This window comes from Armigeres subalbatus, chromosome 2, assembly GCF_024139115.2.
Source record: "Armigeres subalbatus isolate Guangzhou_Male chromosome 2, GZ_Asu_2, whole genome shotgun sequence".
Classification (NCBI taxonomy): Eukaryota; Metazoa; Arthropoda; class Insecta; order Diptera; family Culicidae; genus Armigeres; species Armigeres subalbatus.
The window spans coordinates 287,227,040-287,245,813 of record NC_085140.1 but is presented as its reverse complement, the minus strand read 5'-3'; the positions used below and the strand labels follow the sequence as shown (position 1 = coordinate 287,245,813).

The 18,774-nt window shown below is 36.1% G+C and overlaps 1 protein-coding gene and 1 long non-coding RNA gene across 3 annotated transcripts in view; one reads left to right on the top strand and one right to left on the bottom strand.

The window, feature by feature from the left end:
- The window catches only part of LOC134212359 (lutropin-choriogonadotropic hormone receptor), a 505,979-nt gene that overhangs the window by 204,569 nt on the left and 282,636 nt on the right, over nt 1-18,774 (bottom strand). The window lies entirely within an intron of this gene.
- LOC134216495 (uncharacterized) lies at nt 9,813-10,239 on the top strand. The gene is made up of 2 exons (XR_009980697.1): nt 9,813-10,019; nt 10,077-10,239. It is a non-coding gene; the product is annotated as an uncharacterized LOC134216495 (long non-coding RNA).

Sequence of the window (18,774 nt, the reverse complement as noted above, 5' to 3'; positions counted from 1 at the left end):
AATCGGAAAAAATCACTTTCAAGTTTGGCCTAGCATTTGCCCGATCTGGAACCAACATCAGTTCAATTCTTCAGGCCGGTTCATACGTGAAGCACTTTTTCATCTTTTGGTTTCAATTTTTAAAATAGTTAAAAGGTTAAAAAAATGTGAGTTCTTGGGAAAAGTTGACCTTAAATAAGTCAAAGAATTGACTGAAACAATAAAAACGACACTCAAGAAAAGGTCAATTGAATTCCTGTTCCATTCCAAGCCAAAATTGTCTAGAATTGGAGTCCAGGTCTAGAGGCCAATACGCATAGCGAAAGATCTATTTGCATCTTTCAGAAATGAACATACGGTTAGTGATCTTCTAATTAGCATAACATATCTAACTGGGGCATTACCGACTCGCAGCTTAGTACTCATCAAGCACATCCATAGTTGTTAACTTCGAGGTTTCTAAGCCAAGTTGCATACGTATATGAGGCTGAGACGATAATACTTTCATGCTAAGGAAAGTTGAGAAAACAAAAAAGTTTCCTAGACCAGACAGGAAATCTAACCCAGCCACCTTCAGATTGGTCTTGCTTTGTAACTACGCATCTTACCGCATGGCTAAGAAAGACCTCCCTGTTTGTGATCATTTTAATCAAATAGCATTTGACCTCATATTTAAGGCTTATGTAATTTAGTGATATGGATCGTAAAGAGCATGAACCACCTTTTAAAAAAAACAGCCAATAGAGCGTATTATACTCCAAGGAATATCTCAGAGGATCTGGAAAACATACTTTTTGAGGACATATCCAATTTGGTTCTGTAGATTACAAGGCACATTTATTTCTTAAAACGTAGTAAATACGCTAGAGAGTGTATTAAAAATTCAACAAAACGGCATAAATGTTTCTAAGGTAACCTCACTTTTGTGTTTGCAAATTGTGATTTTTTTTCGAAAACATCTCGTAGGGTAGGTTGACCGACTTTTGTGTGGTCTATTAGGCCGAGTTGAAAACTTAGTAAATACCAATCGACACAATTTTTTACCGATTCCCCAATAAAAGCAGCATTGAAGGAAGAGCAAATGCTCGAGAAAATTAAATCAAATGCAAGTATACTCTGGCAGAGGAAATAAAAGTAGCGAGAGTTGTAAAAAGTAAAAGTTTTTAAAAATATTTGAAAAAGACTAAAAAGTAAAGAATTAAGATTTTTACGTGCTTAATATTACAAAACTTTAAACACTACATTTTTCAACTTCAAAAATGTTCAACTGATTGACGTGATGTGTTTCACATATTTTAACACAATCGGCTAACCTACCCCAGCTATGGGGTTGGTTGGCCGATTTTCCACCGCATTTATTTTGTTATAACTTTTGCCTCAATTTGTGCTCATCGATGGGAATATGTCACAAATGTGCCCAAGACTATATTTATGACAGTGAAAACCGTTTATTGAAAAGTCGAACCAGAATTAGTACAGACATTCCGAAAGGAAAATTCGGCCAACTAGCCCGGTCTCCCCTACCCTACCCGAATTATTGGATGAACTGAAATGGAAACATTGTTGAACGTTCATCTAATTCAATTAAAAAATAACACAATCAACATAAACAATTTAGAAAAGCTAGCAGCTCTGAAGGAGGTCAAGACCTTTACTTCGGGGATTTCTTATATGAACTGCGATGCAATAAATGTTGAAAGAATATCCATTTTTATTCTATATCGGTAGGGGCAAGTCCTTTCAAATTATTCGTAAAAATTGGGGAACGGTCCTTTGTGTCTATTATTTTATTTGCTCGGAAGAAGCTAAGGAAACGAAAAGATTGTGAGCCATTGTATTTGAACGACGGAGGTCACAATGTCGAGCAGAAGCATAACTCTTAATTGTTTGATCGAACTCAATACAAAAAATCAGACCGCATCGTGCTTTCGTGCTGTGCGGTTCTTTCTCTCTTTGCGGAAGGAAGTTTTTAATACTACCCGAAGCTATTTTAATTTCAACGGTGCTTCTTAGCGCTATTTGTACCCACTGATCCCGTTACGATCTTTGCAAGGACCCGTGCCTTCGTTTTACGTTGGACCCGTTTGCGGAAGTAAAATTCCGACAAGCGGTGGTAATCCTGCAGGGACACCGTTCTGGGAAAAAACCTCTTAGAAGGTCACGTCTCCACGCTCAGCCATGAGTATTAATAAAAACAAGAGGAAGGGGGAGTCTTTGAATTCTCCACTTCCTTATAAGAAACAAAGTTTTAAGACCATCCTGCCAAAGCGCGGAAAAAATAGAACCAAGCTGGAGACTTCAGATGTTCCTTCTAACTCTAATATCGGAAATGATTCTTATCCTATCGAACTGAGCAATCAGTTCGATTTGATTAATGATGATATTGAGCAAATCGAATCTAGCCAAGTTGATTCGATTCATGCGAAAAGCAAAGGATTCCGCCGATTGTGGTATCTGTTGCCGAGTTTTCTGGCTTTAGGAATGAGATTTTGAGTAACCTTCAGGGGATCAAGGTTTCATTTCAGATTGCTGGGAAGGGTGACTGCCGCATTTTGCCGGGATCCTTTGACGATCGCAAACGTCTTCTTCAGTATTTAACTGAGAAGCGCCATAAATTCTTCACATACGACGACAAAACTGAGCGATTATTCAAAGTCGTCTTGAAAGGTCTCCCCAGTGATGACAAATCACTGGATGAGATTAAAATTGAAATTTCTCAATTACTTGGATTTTCACCAGTCCAAGTAATTAAGATGAAAAGAAATCCCATTCTGGTACTTCCCAGAGGGCATTTCTCAAGAATTTTATTTAGTTCATTTTAACAAAAGTGAACTAAATAATATGAAAAGTTTGGAAAAGGCCTGTATTATGTCTCATGTCCGTGTTACATGGGAACATTTCCGCAGGCCTGGGAAATTTCCAAACCCCACCCAGTGCCGTAAGTGCCAAAAGTGGGGTCATGGAACCAAACATTGTCACATGGATGCTAAATGCATGATTTGTGGTGGAACCTCTCACGCCAAGGACGCATGTCCTGTGAGAGAAGATTCCAATAAATTTAAATGTGCTAATTGTGGGGCAATCATAAATCCAATTTCTGGGAATGCCCTTCACGCAAAAAGTTTTGAATTCCCGTGCAAAATTGATGACTGGAAATTCAATCGGATCCCAGATTCGACGGGTAGAAATTTTTCAAACGCTCAAATTTCGAAACCGGTTACCGGTCGAGCAATTCATACCCACCACAATTCACAAACAAATTTTGCCGCTCGTCAACGGGTAGCAAGCACTTCAGTAAATTCCAATTTTTCCAATGTACCTACGTATGCAAACATCGCTGCTGGTAGACAAAATTTCTCTTCTCAAAATGAGGTTTATACCCATGTCCCAACGGAAAATAACGGTCATGTTGCCAATTCAGGTAGCATGACTGCTTCCGATTTTGATTTTTTAACTGAACAATTGCATCACATGATTGATGCAATGTTCAAAGCAAATACCATTCCTGAAGCTGTTGGTTGGTATAAAGTACACACAAAAAATTGTTATCGGACTCCGTTTCAATGGATCCAAATAATTGTGTGAAAGTTCTAAATTGGAATGCCCGCTCTCTAAAGGGTAAGGAAGATGAATTATTCAACTTCCTTTCAGTTCATAATGTGCATATTGCCATTATAACTGAAACGTATTTAAAACCAGGACTCTCCATTAAAAGAGATCCAAACTATTTTATCTACAGAAATGATCGCCTTGACAGCGGACGAGCTCGGTGGTCTAGTGGCTATCGCTTCTGCCTTATAAGCAGGAGGTCGTGGGTTCAATTCCAGGCTCGTCCCTTTCCTACTTTGTATTTCTATCTTAGTTCTTTCTGTGTTTCACGTTATACCAAAACGATTCCTACTGTAAACCTGACACACAATCCCAAAACCTCCCGTGGCACTTATGAGAGGTCGTAGAGTTCTCTGCATCTTTCTTAAGTAGGTGTCCATCAAACCATCCTTCCCCTTCCTCAGCATTCGCAAGGACGTGGCCAGGACAGATCTCGACTATTGGAGAGTGCATTGCTTCCATCTAAGAGTTAGTGATTAGTCCCAAATCAATATCTGTGGTAACGGATGAAAGTGATACTACTCTCATACAATAGTCTTGGCTTGTACCACCTACGAATTTGTGCGAACTGCTAAATGCTAATGCTAATGCTAATGCTAGAAATGATCGTCTTGACAGCGCCTGTGGTGGGGTCGCCATTGTCATTAATAGACGTATCAAACATAAATTATTTTCTTCGTTTGAAACCAAAGTTTTTGAAACCTTGGGAGTTTCTGTTGAAACAAATTTTGGACAATTTTCCTTCATTGCAGCCTACTTGCCTTTTCAATGCAATGGACAGCAAAAGAATTTGTTGAAAGCTGATCTTCAAATTCTAATTCGCAACAAATCAAAATTCTTCGTAATTGGTGACTTCAATGCCAAACACCGTTCATGGAATAATGCTCAAAGCAATTCCAATGGTAAGATTTTATTTGAAGATTGTTCTGCGGGATATTATACTATACAATATCCCAATGGACCAACTTGTTTTTCTTCCAGTCGAAATCCTTCTACAATTGATTCAGTTTTAACGGATTCAAGTCAGCTGTGTGGCCAATTGGTAACTCATGCTGACTTTGACTCTGATCATCTTCCTGTGACATTTGAAATCTCACAAGAAGCCATTTATAATCCAATCAGCTCTACTTTTAATTATCATAGAGCTGATTGGGATTTCTCTCAAAACGTATATCGATAGGAATTTTGATGTTGATATTCCTCTCGATACCAAAAGTGATATTGATAATGCTCTCGTATCTTTGACAAATTTAATTGTCGAAGCCAGAGGCATTGCAATTCCTAAATGTGAAATTAAATTCAACTCCATTATTATTGACGACGATCTTCAGCTACTGATCCGTCTTAAAATGTGAGAAGAAGGCAATACCAAAGAACTCGCGATCCCGCGTTGAAAGTTATTTGGCGAGATTTGCAAAATGAAATTAAAAACGTTTCGCTATTCTGAGAAATACCAACTTTGAGAATAATGTCTCGAAGTTGGATCCCAGTTCGAAACCCTTTTGAAATTAACGAAAATTCTTAAAAACCTCAAAAGCCAATTCCAGCGCTTAAAGAGGGAAATAAAATTTTATTAACAAATGGCGAAAAGGCTCAAAAACTTGCTCAGCAGTTCGAGAGTGCCCATAATTTTAGTCTAGGTCTCACTAGTCCAATTGAGGATCAGGTTACACGTAGCTTCGAAGACATTCTCAATCAAGAGAATGTTTTTGACCCTTCGTTGGGAACTAATTTGGATGAAGTGAGATCTATTACTAGAAAATTTAAAAATATGAAAGCCCCGGGTGATGATGGTATTTTCTACATACTTATCAAAAAACTTCCTGAGAGCTCTTTATCCTTTTTGGTTAATTTATTTAACAAATGTTTTCAATTGGCATACTTTCCAGATAAATGGAAAAACGCCAAAGTTGTTCCAATTTTGAGGCCGGACAAAAATCCAGCTGAGGCTTCTAGTTATCGCCCAATCAGTTTGCTTTCTTCAATAAGCAAACTGTTTGAAAAGATTATTTTAAATAGAATGATGGTTCATATTAATGACAATTCTATTTTTTTCTGATGAACAATTTGGTTTTCGCCATGGGCATTCAACCACCCATCAGTTATTAAGAGTAACGAATTTAATTCGGCTCAACAAATCTGAAGGATATTCGACTGAAGTTGCTCTTCTTGATATAGAGAAAGCATTTGACAGTGTTTGGCATGAAGGTTTGATTGTAAAATTGATGAATTTTAATTTTCCTCTGTACATCATTAAACTGATCCAAAATTATTTATCAGATCGCTCACTGCAGGTAAACTATCAGAATACTAAATCAGATAGATTACCTGTAAGGACTGGTGTCCCCAAGGCAGCATACTGGGGCCCATTTTGTATAACATTTTTACTTCTGTCCTACCTGATTTACCACCAGGGTGTCAAAAATCTTTGTTTGCAGATGACACAGGTCTCTCAGCCAAAGGGCAGAAGCCTTCGTGTCATTGTAGTAGATTGCAAAAAAGTTTGGATATTTTCTCCACTTACTTGCAAAAATGGAAAATTTCCCCGAATGCTTCCAAAACTCAGCTTATAATTTTCCCACATAAGCCGAGAGCTTCTTATTTGAAACCTACTAGCAGACATATTGTCACTATGAATGGGGTTCCAATTAATTGGTCTAGCGAAGCTAAATATTTAGGACTTCTGCTAGATCAAAAATTAGCTTTCAAAAATCACATTTAAGGCCTTCAAGCCAAATGTAACAAATATATTAAGTGTCTATATCCACTTATAAACAGAAAATCAAAACTTTGTCTTAAGAACAAACTTTTGATGTACAAACAAATTTTTAGACCTGCCATGTTGTATGCTGTGCCAATATGGACTAGTTGCTGCAATACCAGAAAGAAGGCACTTCAGAGGATTCAAAATAAAATTCTGAAAATGATTCTGAAGTTGCCTCCGTGGTATAGTACCAATGAACTTCATAGAATTTCTAATATTGAGACATTGCAACAAATGTCCAACAAAATAATTTCCAATTTTAGACCAAAATGGTTGCAATCTTCTATTGCAACGATTAACTCCTAGTACCCTTAGTATAAAATAGGTTAAGATTAGTTTAAGTTGAAAACATTGTAATTCCTACATGGTTCAATTCAACCAGAGGAAAAATTCTAACTGCCAGAGGCAATTGAAATGTATTAATAATAACTAAAAAGTAACATAGCAAATAAGGATGATAGTGTTAAGAAAACACGGAACACCTAGTCTAAGAGATAAATGCATGTATTAGATAATTAGCAAATAAAATTAGTTAAAAAAAAAAAAAAAACTCAATACAAAAGTTCCGGCTCTCCTAATTCACCGGATACACAGCAAATAATTTTGAAAATTCAACGACGTGTAAAATTGCAGCGTATCCCATCAAACGAATTAACATTCGATATTCTATTGAATTTAAAAGAATTTTACAAGCAAGCACCGTTTACATTTATTTCGATTTAAAAGAATAGTGAGATCGATTGAATGTTACGTTTATTTACATGCTCCAAATATGTGCATGAAAAAACATTTAAAATCACAACATATTTTTATCTGTGTATGGTATCTTTTTTAAATAAATCTGATTTTATTACTGATATTTTGACAGATATTTTGATGTAATGTGCTATCAGATCGTACGATACGTTGATTAGCATTGCATTTCTGGCAATGTCCAACCAACATTGAACCATTTCACATAGAAGAGCTAGAAATCAGCGAACACCTTTTTACATAACAAGTACCAAACTAGAACAAAATCTTCCTGATACAATTTTTAAGAAACCACTTTCTGAAAAAATTGTTCTCTCTGAATTTCGGAAATTCATTGCTAGAAACTCCTCCATCATCGATTCTTTCTACAGGAACTCTTAAGAACTACTCTCATAGAAGTTTGAAGAATTGCCCATTTGAGAATTTTGGAAACTTGATTTTTCCTTAATTCTGTGCACATGCTCCCCCAGGAATGCTGCGAAACTTCTTCTTCAAGGATTCTAGTAAGCTCATATTACTAGAACACAGGGTTTTTTCTGCCTTATGAATTATGGGGAATCCCTTCCCAGTACCAGATTATGTACCCACTTTGGAACTTTGGACTCCATCAGACTGTAATTTTTTTCCTTGTATTCCGTACAAATTCTTCCTCAGGAATTCTAGAAAATTCCTGTTCCATGAATTCTGGGAAATTGATTTTCCAATCTACTTGGTTTTTCCATATCTAAAAATTCCTCCTCAGAAGTTCTAAGGACTTACCCCATCCGGAAAAAAATAAAGGACTACAGCCTACCTTCTCACCTCAAACCAAATATTCATTTTTAATAAATTTCTGTGGAAATCTTCCACCATTGATATGTCGGAGGAATTCTTCTTTAGGAATTGTAGGAGCTTGATATACAAGAATTGTGATATATTTCTGCTTTAGAATTTTTAGAGAATTTAGTCTTCAGAACTCGGAGAATTTCATCTTACAGGAATTTCTCCCAAGTAACATTTTAAGTATTATAACGCTCTTGAAGACCATAATTTATTCTACAAGAGTAATACAAAACCAGCATAAAACCAAAATGTTACTAGGGCTGCTACGTAGATTTTCCCTTTTGCCCTTCCAAAAGATCATGCCAATCCCTCTAGCTAGAATTTAAAAAAAAATTCCGGCTAAGCCGCCGCCGCTGTTAGCAAATTGCGGTTACGCCGCCTCCGGCTCAAAGTATATCGGCGCACAGGTCTAAATTAGGACACATCAAAACAGGAAAATGAAGCCACGCAGGAATAAGCACAAACTTCATTCTCTTGAGCGGAACCAACCCACCTAAAGCATTATAACCCTTCAAGTGCCGGATTTCTTCAACATCTTGGTTTTCCGGTAGCTAACAGTAACTAAAGAATCAATCTACTTTAGTTGTGAAAGAACTCATTGCTCCATCAATCATTTCTATTCAATTTATCATATCCTCCGTGGCCCACCGAATGCGTATCCCATTTCCCAAACATCACTCCTGCCGTCAGCCACGCTTATTGGGTGCTGGTACACAATGATCCAGCGTATATTTTTCCGGCAACTCAGCAGACACACAGCAGACACTTTATTTGCCGAAATAGATCATGTTTCCCTTCGCCATTCATCAGGGTGGTGCGGATCTGACAATGATATGCGAAAAGTATGAGCTTTATATCTCGTTTCGTTTACACAATAGGATGTGGGTCCGTGCCATCGCTGCTGCGCTGCTCCTCGTGTGAACCACCGAACTCTACAAATACATACACCGCACCCGGAAATGTATTCATCATCAACGTGCCACTTGTTAAATTTCGTTCCCGTGCCATGTCCGGACTGAATCCTCAATCAGCTCATAATGTGGAAAACGGTACGAACAACTGGTGAAATTCATTTCCTTGGAAGCCGTAGAATTGGATTACATTCAATGGGGTTCCATATTTTTCTACAGTTTAAACAATCAGGTTGCTGCAAATTTCATTAAATGGGGTTATTTTACAATATTAATTACATCGCCGAACGGCTGAACATTCATGAAGTTTAGCAATAAAGAATATTTAAACTTTCGGATTTAGAGTGAGATGAAATAGTCCTATTTCAAACATTTCCACACATATTTGAAAACCAATAGTTATGGACAAAATTTGTGACATTCTGTCGCATTGTACAATGCAAGAAGAAGGATGTGGGAAATCCATTGTAATCGGGTAATGTAAGCTTCTGTGTACCTTTTGGAGGACTAAACTCGTGCGGGTTTTGTGTTCCATATGAGCGAACCCGTCCGTCGTGGTGCTTAGTCAAACGAATATGATTTACTGAGTGAATTACTTTTCATCATTTGATTTGCACTCATCGATAGCATTTTCCATTTTCACTCCCCAACGATGCTCGGCGCGATAGCAACAGGAAAATTGCGAATTCGATTTACGATTGTTTGATAAATGATGTTAAAATCGGTAATGAGTTCTTGATGGAAGCCATATCTGATGCTCTCGTTTATGGACTGTGGTGAAGGATAAACCGTATCAAGTAGCGGAAAATGGTTTACCCGGAAAAGGATTGTTTAATTATCGATGACCGTTCAGATACCTCTTCCACACGCAGCATAATTTCGTAAGGTTGAACCAAAAAAGTATATTGTTGAATACAACAATAAGTCTTTTATTGTTTCAAAAACATTTGATTGTTGAAACTACAATGTTGTTCGATTGATTCAACAATATTATTTTAAATTCAACAATATTTTGTTTTGTTTGGAATTCACCTGATTTAAATGCAGCGTGTATATTTTAATGTGTACTGTTGTTATTTTAAAAATGGAGAGAAATGTCTCTTATACGTGAATATAGCCAAAACTTAATTAGTTTAATTGTATTTAGTTGGATGGTGAAATATCCACAGGGCTAACCACAGGTAAAAATATTATTATTTTCTAAATAATCATATATTAAATTACACTATTTGTAGCAGAATCCTTGATATGAATCGCTTTTTGAAAACAGTTCCGTTTGCTTACAAAGGACGCCTTCAAAATGTTAATCCGTGTTATAAATACATTCTTCCTAGTAAGGTAATTATTCCGCCACAGCTTTAATAATATTCTATTATATTCAATGAATAAATAAATTTGAAACTCAACATTTTTTGTTTTTTTTTCGAATAAAATATAAACAATCACATTCTTTTAAATGCCATATTTTTGTTTCAACAATATTTTATTGTTGAATCAATCCTAGATGTACTATTGACCTAATATAAAAGTAAAAGTCACGATTATTTCAACAATAATATTGTTGAAACTACAATAATGTTGCTCACGTCATGGAAAGCATCCGATTGTAGAAACAACAATATTCTTGGTTGATTCAAAAGATAAATATTATTGGCCCTGAGTTAACAATATTTATTGTTGAATTTGAACAGGAATATTGTTGTTTCTACAATACATTTCTGTGCGTGCAAAAATCGTACCGTATACTTTACACGAAACATAAAATTATCAACAAGGTTAAATCAAATAATAAAACGTTTTGTTTCTCAGTATTTGTAAACTAATATTCATTGAAACAAATTATGTTGAAAATCACTATTTTTCCTATTACCAACCTCACCACCTATCACTATTGTTACTATTTTTCAAAATTTTCCCAAAGGATGACTTCATCTCGATGAATCGTTACTCACATTCACGCTCTGTTTTGCTGTGGTACTCAATAATGTTATGGCGGATGACTTGGCACGAGATGTTTCGACCACCACCGACGCCGCCGGTGAACCAGTTGAATCCAAGTCATAATAAATCCTTTTTTCACATCTCGCATCTTGGCTTGTTTTTGCATCCACCGGTAACGGAGCGAGTTGCTTTGCGATGCAACGCAAGGAATCAGCTGTCTGTAGGGCGCTGCTAAATTATTTACTGAACTGTTTCGGTCAAGTGACATATTTTTGTCAACAGCTTGTAAATTCCTGCTTGCATTTGAACATCATGTGCAACGTATCAGTTTGGAGACGGCGTCTGTTGAAACGCAAATTTCACCAACTGACTTTCGAATGCAAATTAAAAGGAACGCAGCTGCGCTTTTCGAAAAGATGATTTTTTAATTGAAGGGGGTATAATTATTTCGACACAGCATTATTACCACTGACATTTCAGCGTAAAGCGTTTACACAGAAAGAGCACTGATAGAAATTTCCTGAAAGACGGTTGATTTGAGCTACACTGCCGTAATCTGGAAAAGGGAGGTATACGACATTTTCCAAAAACGGTGTTAACGAGTAGCATTCATCGTACTCTTTAACAGTAAAATGGAAAACATGCGTGTTGTTAAAATTTGCTTCGCTTTTCAAATTACGACAGTACATGAATTTTAAAATTGATATTCCGCATTATCACCTTCTGATTACCAACAAAGTGTTTTCACAAAATCAACTCATTTTATATCTCTGATCTTTTAGATGTTGTACAACACGCGCAATCATAAAGGGCTAAAGAGCTAGTCTAAACGAATTGTCAGCTGAAATCAACTTCAATCAATTATTCTAGAAAATACATCCAATGGTTCTCCATGAGCAGATATCACTGTCACAAAATGTATCATGTCCAGCAAAATTGGCTGTTATGCGTGACTGCTATAAAGACCCTTCTCTTTGTTGGAAGAAAAATGGGATACGCTTTTTCACATAAGACCAACTTGAATGGAGACACTTTACGAGTTATTAATGGTGTTTGGCCACTCGGATGAAAAGCCGATCGACCAAGCGAATTTTCAATTCAGGATGTTTTCTGCACATAAACTTTACAAAGGCAGAAAACGTGTTCTTTCAATTAAAGATTTGTTTCTGCAATCTATATTTTTCTTGGTATTTTTGCCTTTCTCGTACAACAAAGTTGTACCGAAAGGCTAGAGGATTACTCCAAAAATGAACTTTTGATAGAAGGCCCGAAGGGCGAAGACCCACAGTGTTATATACCCCCTTGAAAAAAAAAAATCGTGGTGGCAATGCATAGTATTTAATGCTAAAACATGAAAAATGATAGAAAAATGTGATCTAGACCCCTAAAATCTCTTTTTTTTTTATTCTTTATTACCAAGACTTTAAGCCCGAGGCTGGCTCGTCTTGGCCGCTAAAGTCCTTTTTTGAATTTTATTACGTAATTTTTTCCAATACATTTTACGATGCACGAGAAAGGCCTCATCGCTGCTAGGTGTTTTTTTCTTCCATATCATTTCTTATTTCCCACCTTTTTTCATTTTTACTTTTACCTTTTTTCCTTCATGTTTTGTTTCATTTATTTTTATTTCTATCTTCATTTTTCCTTTCTCTAGTATGTATACATAAAGGTTATAGGTAAAAAGCAATACAATCATTCGAATTTCCACGGGAAATTCATTCGAATTTCCACGGGAAACTCATTCGAATTTCCACGGAAAATTCATTCGAATTTCCACGAGAAACTAATTCGAATTTCGTTGGATAATTCATTCGAATGAATTTCCCATGCAAATTCGAATAAATTTCTTGTGGAAATTCATATGAATTTCCCGTGGAAATTTGAATGAATTTCCCGTGGAAGTTTGAATGAATATCCAATGGAAATTCGAATGAATTTCCCGTGGAAATTCGAATAAACTTCCCATTGAAATTCGAATGAATTTCTCGTGGAAATTCGAATGAATTTTTCATGAAAATTCGAATGAATTTCCCGTTTAAACTCAAATAAATTACTCGTGATAATTCGAATGAGTTTCCCGTGGAAATTCTAATGAATTTCCCATGTAAATTCGAATGAATTTCCCATGTAAATTCGAATGAATTTCCCGTGGAAATTCAAATGAATTTCCCGTGGGAATTCGAATGAATTTTCCGTTAAATTCGAACGAATTTTCCGTGAAAATTCGAACCAATTTCCCGTGGAAATTCGAATGTATTTCCCGCGGAAATTCGAATGAATTACTCGTGATAATTCGAATGAATTTCCTGTGGAAATTCGAATTAATTTCCTGTGGAAATTCGAGTGAATTTCCCGTGGAAATTCGAATGAATTTCCCGTGAAAATTCGAATAAATTTCCCGTGGAAATTCCAATGCATTTCCCGTGGAAATTTGAATGAATTTTTCCGTGGAAATTCGAATGAATTTCCCGTGGAAATTCGAATGAATTTCCCGTAGAAATTCGAATGAATTTCCCGTGGAAATTCGAATGAATGTCCCGTGGAAATTCGAATGAGTTTCCGTTAAAATTCGAATGAATTTCCCGTGGAAATTCGAATGAATTTCCCGTGGAAATTCGAAAGAATTTCCCGTGGAAATTCGAAAGAATTTCCCGTGGAAATTCGAAAGAATTTCCCGTGGAAATTCGAATGAATTTCCCGTGGAAATTCGAAAGAATTTCCCGTGGAAATTCGAATGAATTTCCCGTGGAAATTCGAATGAATTTCCCGTGGAAATTCGAATGAATTTCCCGTGGAAATTCGAATGAATTTCCCGTGGAAATTCGAATGAATTTCCCGTGGAAATTCGAATGAATTTCCCGTGGAAATTCGAAGGAATTTCCCGTGGAAATTCGAAGGAATTTCCCGTGGAAATTCGAATGAATTACCCGTGGAAATACGAATGAATTTCCCTTTTAAATTCAAATGAATTTCTCGTTCAAATTCGAATGTATTTCCCGTGGAAATTCAAATGAATTTTCCGAAGAAATTCAAAGAAATTTCCCGTGGAAATTCGAATGAAAATCCGTGGAAATTCCAAATGAATTTATAACTCAAAAATTTCATTCAATTTCCTCAGAAAATTCATTCAAATTTCCACGAGAAAATCATTCGAATTTTCATGGAAATGGGAAATTTCGTGAAATTCGAAGGAAATTCCGTGGAAATTCGAATGAATTTCCGTGGAAATTGAATGAATTTCCGTGGAAATTCGAATGAATTTCCGTGGAAATTCGAATGAATTTCCGTGGAAATTCGAATGAATTTCCGTGGAAATTCGAATGAATTTCCGTGGAAATTCGAATGAATTTCCCGTGGAAATTCAATTAATTTCCGTGGAAATTCGAATGAATTTCCGTGGATATTCGAATGAATTTCCATGGAAATTCGAAGGAATTTCCTTGGAAATTCGAAGGAATTTCCCGTGAAAATTCGAAGGAATTTCCCGTGGAAATTCGAATGAATTACCCGTGGAAATACGAATGAATTTCCCTTTTAAATTCAAATGAATTTCTCGTTCAAATTCAAATGAATTTCCCGTGGAAATTTAAATGTATTTCCCGTGGAAATTCAAATGAATTTTCCGAAGAAATTCAAAGAAATTTCCCGTGGAAATTCAAATGAAAATCCCGCGGAAATTCCAATGAATTTATAACTCAAAAAATTTCATTCGAATTTCCTCAGAAAATTCATTCAAATTTCCACGAGAAAATCATTCGAATTTTCACGGGAAATTCATTCGGATTTACACGGGAAAATCATTCAAATTTCCACTGGAAAATCATTCGAATTTCCACGGAAAATTCATCCGAATTTCCACGAGAATTTCCTTCGAACTTCCACGGGAATTTCATTCGAATTTCCACGAGAAATTCATTCGAATTTCCATGGGAAACTCATTCGAATTTCCATGGGAAATTCATTCAAATTTCCATGAGAAATTCATTCGAATTTCCATGGGAAACTCATTCGAATTTCCATGGGAAATTCATTCAAATTTCCATGAGAAATTCATTCGGATTTACACGGGAAAATCATTCAAATTTCCACGGGAAAATCATTCGAATTTCCACGGAAAATTCATTCGAATTTCCACGGGAAATTCATTCGAATTTCCACGGGAAATTCATTCGAATTTTCACGGGAAATTCATTCGAATTTCCACGGAAAATTCATTCAAAAATCCACGGGAAATTCATTCAAATTTCCACGCAAAAATAATTTTAAAATCAACGGGAAATTCATACGAATTTCCACGGGAAATACTTTCAAATTTCCAAGGAAAATCTTTCGAATTTCCACGGAAATTCATTCAATTTCCACGGGAAATTTTCGAATTTCCACTGAAACTCATTCGAATTTCCTTGGAAACTCATTCGAATTTCCACGGAAATTCATTCGAATTTCCACGGAAATACATTCGAATTTCCAAGGAAATTCATTCAATTTCCACGGAAATTCATTCAATTTCCACGGAAATTCATTCGAATTTCCACGGGAAATTCATTCGAATTTGCACGGAAATTCATTCGAATTTCCACGGGAAATTCATTCAATTTCCACGGAAATTCATTCGAATTTCCATGGAAATTCATTCGAATTTCCACGGGAAATTCATTTGTATTTCCACGGAAATTCATTCGAATTTCCACGGAAATTCATTCGAATTTCCACAGGAAATTCATTCGAATTTCCACGGAAATTCATCTGAATTTCCACGGAAATTCATTCAATTTCCACGGAAATTCATTCGAATTTCCACGGAAATTCATTCGAATTTCCACGGAAATTCATTCAAATTTCCACGGAAATTCATTCGAATTTCACGGAAATTTATTCGAATTCCCAGGGGAAATTCATTCAATTTATTCGAATTCCCAGGGGAAATTCATTCGAATTTCCACGGGATATTCATTCGAATTTCCACGGAAAATTCATTCGAATTTCCACGGGAAATTCATTCAAATTTCCACGGGAAATTCATTCGAATTTCCAGGGGAAAGTCATTCGAATTTCCAGGGGAAATTCATCTGAATTTCCACGGAAATTCATTCGAATTTCACGGAAATTCATTCGAATTTCAACGGGAAATTCATTCGAATATTCACGGGAAATTCATTTGAATTCCCACGGGAAACCCATTCGAATTTCCACGGGAAATTCATCCGAATTTCCACGGGAAACTCATTCGAATTTCCACGGTAAATTCATTCGAATTTCCACGGGAAATTCATTCAATTTCCACGGAAATTCATTCAATTTCCACGGAAATTCATTCAATTTCCACGGAAATTCATTCAATTTCCACGGAAATTCATTCGAATTTCCACGGAAATTCATTCGAATTTCCACGGAAATTCATCTCAATTTCCACGGAAATTCATTCGAATTTCCACGGAAATTCATTCGAATTTCCACGGAAATTCATTCGAATTTCCACGGGAAATTCATTCGAATTTCCACGGGAAATTCATTCGAATTTCCACGGGAAATTCATTCGAATTTCCACGGGAAATTCAATAGAATTTCCACGGGCAATTCATCCGAATTTCTACGGGAAATGCATTCGAATTTCCACGATAAATTCATTCGAATTTCCACGGGAAATTCATTCGAATTTCCACGGGAAATTCATTCGAATTTCCACGGGAAATTCATTCGAATTTCCATGGAAATTCATTCAATTTCCATGGAAATTCATTCGAATTTCCACGGAAAATTCATTCGAACTTCCATGAGAAATTCATTCAATTTCCATGGAAATTCATTCGAATTTCCATGGAAATTCATTCAATTTCCATGGGAAATTCATTCGAATTCCATGGAAATTCATTCGAATTTCCATGGAAATTCATTCGAATTTCCATGGGAAATTCATTCGAATTTCCATGGGAAATTCATTCGAATTCCATGGAAATTCATTGAATTTCCATGGAAATTCATTCGAATTTCCATGGAAATTCATTCGAATTTCCATGGAAATTCATCTGAATTTCCATGGAAATTCATTCGAATTTCCATGGGAAATTCATTCGGAAATTTTTCCATGGAAATTCATTCGAATTTCCATGGAAATTCATTCGAATTTCCATCGGAAATTCATTCGAATTTCCATCGGAAATTCAATCGAATTTCCATGGGAAATTCATTCGAATTTCCATGGGAAATTCATTTGAATTTCCATGGGAAATTCATTCGAATTTCCATGGGAAATTCATTCGAATTTCCATGGGAAATTCATTCGAATTTCCATGGGAAATTAATTCGAATTTCCATGGGAAATTCATTCGAATTTCCATGGGAAATTCATTCGAATTTCTATGAGAAATTCATTCAAATTTCCATGGGAAATTCATTCGAATTCCTATGGGAAATTCATTCGAACTTCCATGGAAATTCATTCAAATTTCCATGGGAAATTCATTCGAAATTCTATGGGGAATTCAGTCGAATTTCCATGGGAAATTCATTCGAATTTCCACGGGAAATTCATTCGAATTTCCAAGGAAAATTCATTCGAAAATTCACGGGAAATTCATTCGAAAATTCACGGGAAATTCATTTGAATTTCCACGGGAACTTCATTCGAATTTACGCGGGAAATTCATTCGAATTTCCACGGGAAATTCATCTGAATTTTCACGGGAAATTCATCCAAATTTTCACGGGAAATTCATTCGAATTTCCACGGGAAATTCATTCGAATTTCCACGGGAAATTCATTCGAATTTTAACGGGAAATTCATTCGAAAATTCATTGGAAATTCCACGGGAAATTCTTTCGAATTTGCACGGGAAATTCGTTTGAATTTCCACGGGAAATTCATTCGAATTTCCGCGGGAAATTCATTCGAATTTTCACGGGAAATTCATTCGAAATTCCACGGGAAATTCATTCGAATTTCTTCGGGAAACTCATTAGAATCATTCGAATTTCCATCGAAAATTCATTCGAATTTCTATCGGAAATTCATTCGAATTTCCATCGAAAATTCATTCGAAAATTCACGGGAATTCATTCGAAATTCCACGGGAAATTCATTCGAATTGCACTTTGGGAAATTCGTTTGAATTTCCACGGAAAATTCATTCAAATTTCCGCGGAAATTCATCCGAATTTCCACGGGAAATTCATTCGAAATTCCACGGAAATTCATTCGAATTTCCACGATAAATTCATTCCAAATTTCACGGAAAATTCATTCGAAATTCCACGGGAAATTAATTCGAATTTCCACGTGAAATTCATTCGAATTTCCACGGGAAATGCATTCGAATTTCCACGGGAAATTTATTCGAATTTCCACGGGAAATGCATTCGAATTTCCACGGGAAATTCATTTGAATTTCCACGGGATATTCATTTGAATTTCCATGGGAAGTTCATTCGACTTCCCAAGGGAAATTTATTTGAATTTCCACGAGAAATTCATTCGAATTTCCACGGGAAAGTCATTCGAATTTCCACGGGAAATTCATTCGAATTTCCACGGGAAATTCAATCGAATTTCCACGGGGAATTCATTAGAATTTCCACGGGAAATTCATTAGAATTTCCAAGGGAAATTCATCCGAATTTCCACGGGAAATTCATCCGAATTTCCACGGGAAATTCATTCGAATTTCCACGGGAAATTCATTCGAATTTCCACGGGAAATTCATTCGAATTTCCACGGGAAATTAATTCGAATTTCCACGTGAAATTCATTCGAATTTCCACGGGAAATGCATTCGAACTTTCACGGGAAATGCATTCGAATTTCCACGGGAAATGCATTCGAATTTCCACGGGAAATTCATTTGAATTTCCACGGAAAATTCATTCGAATTTCCTCGGGAAATTCATTCGTATTTCCACGGGAAATTCATTCGAATTTCCACGGGAAATTCATCCGAATTTTCACGGGAAATTCATTTGTATTTCCACGGGAAATTCATTTGTATTTCCACGGGAA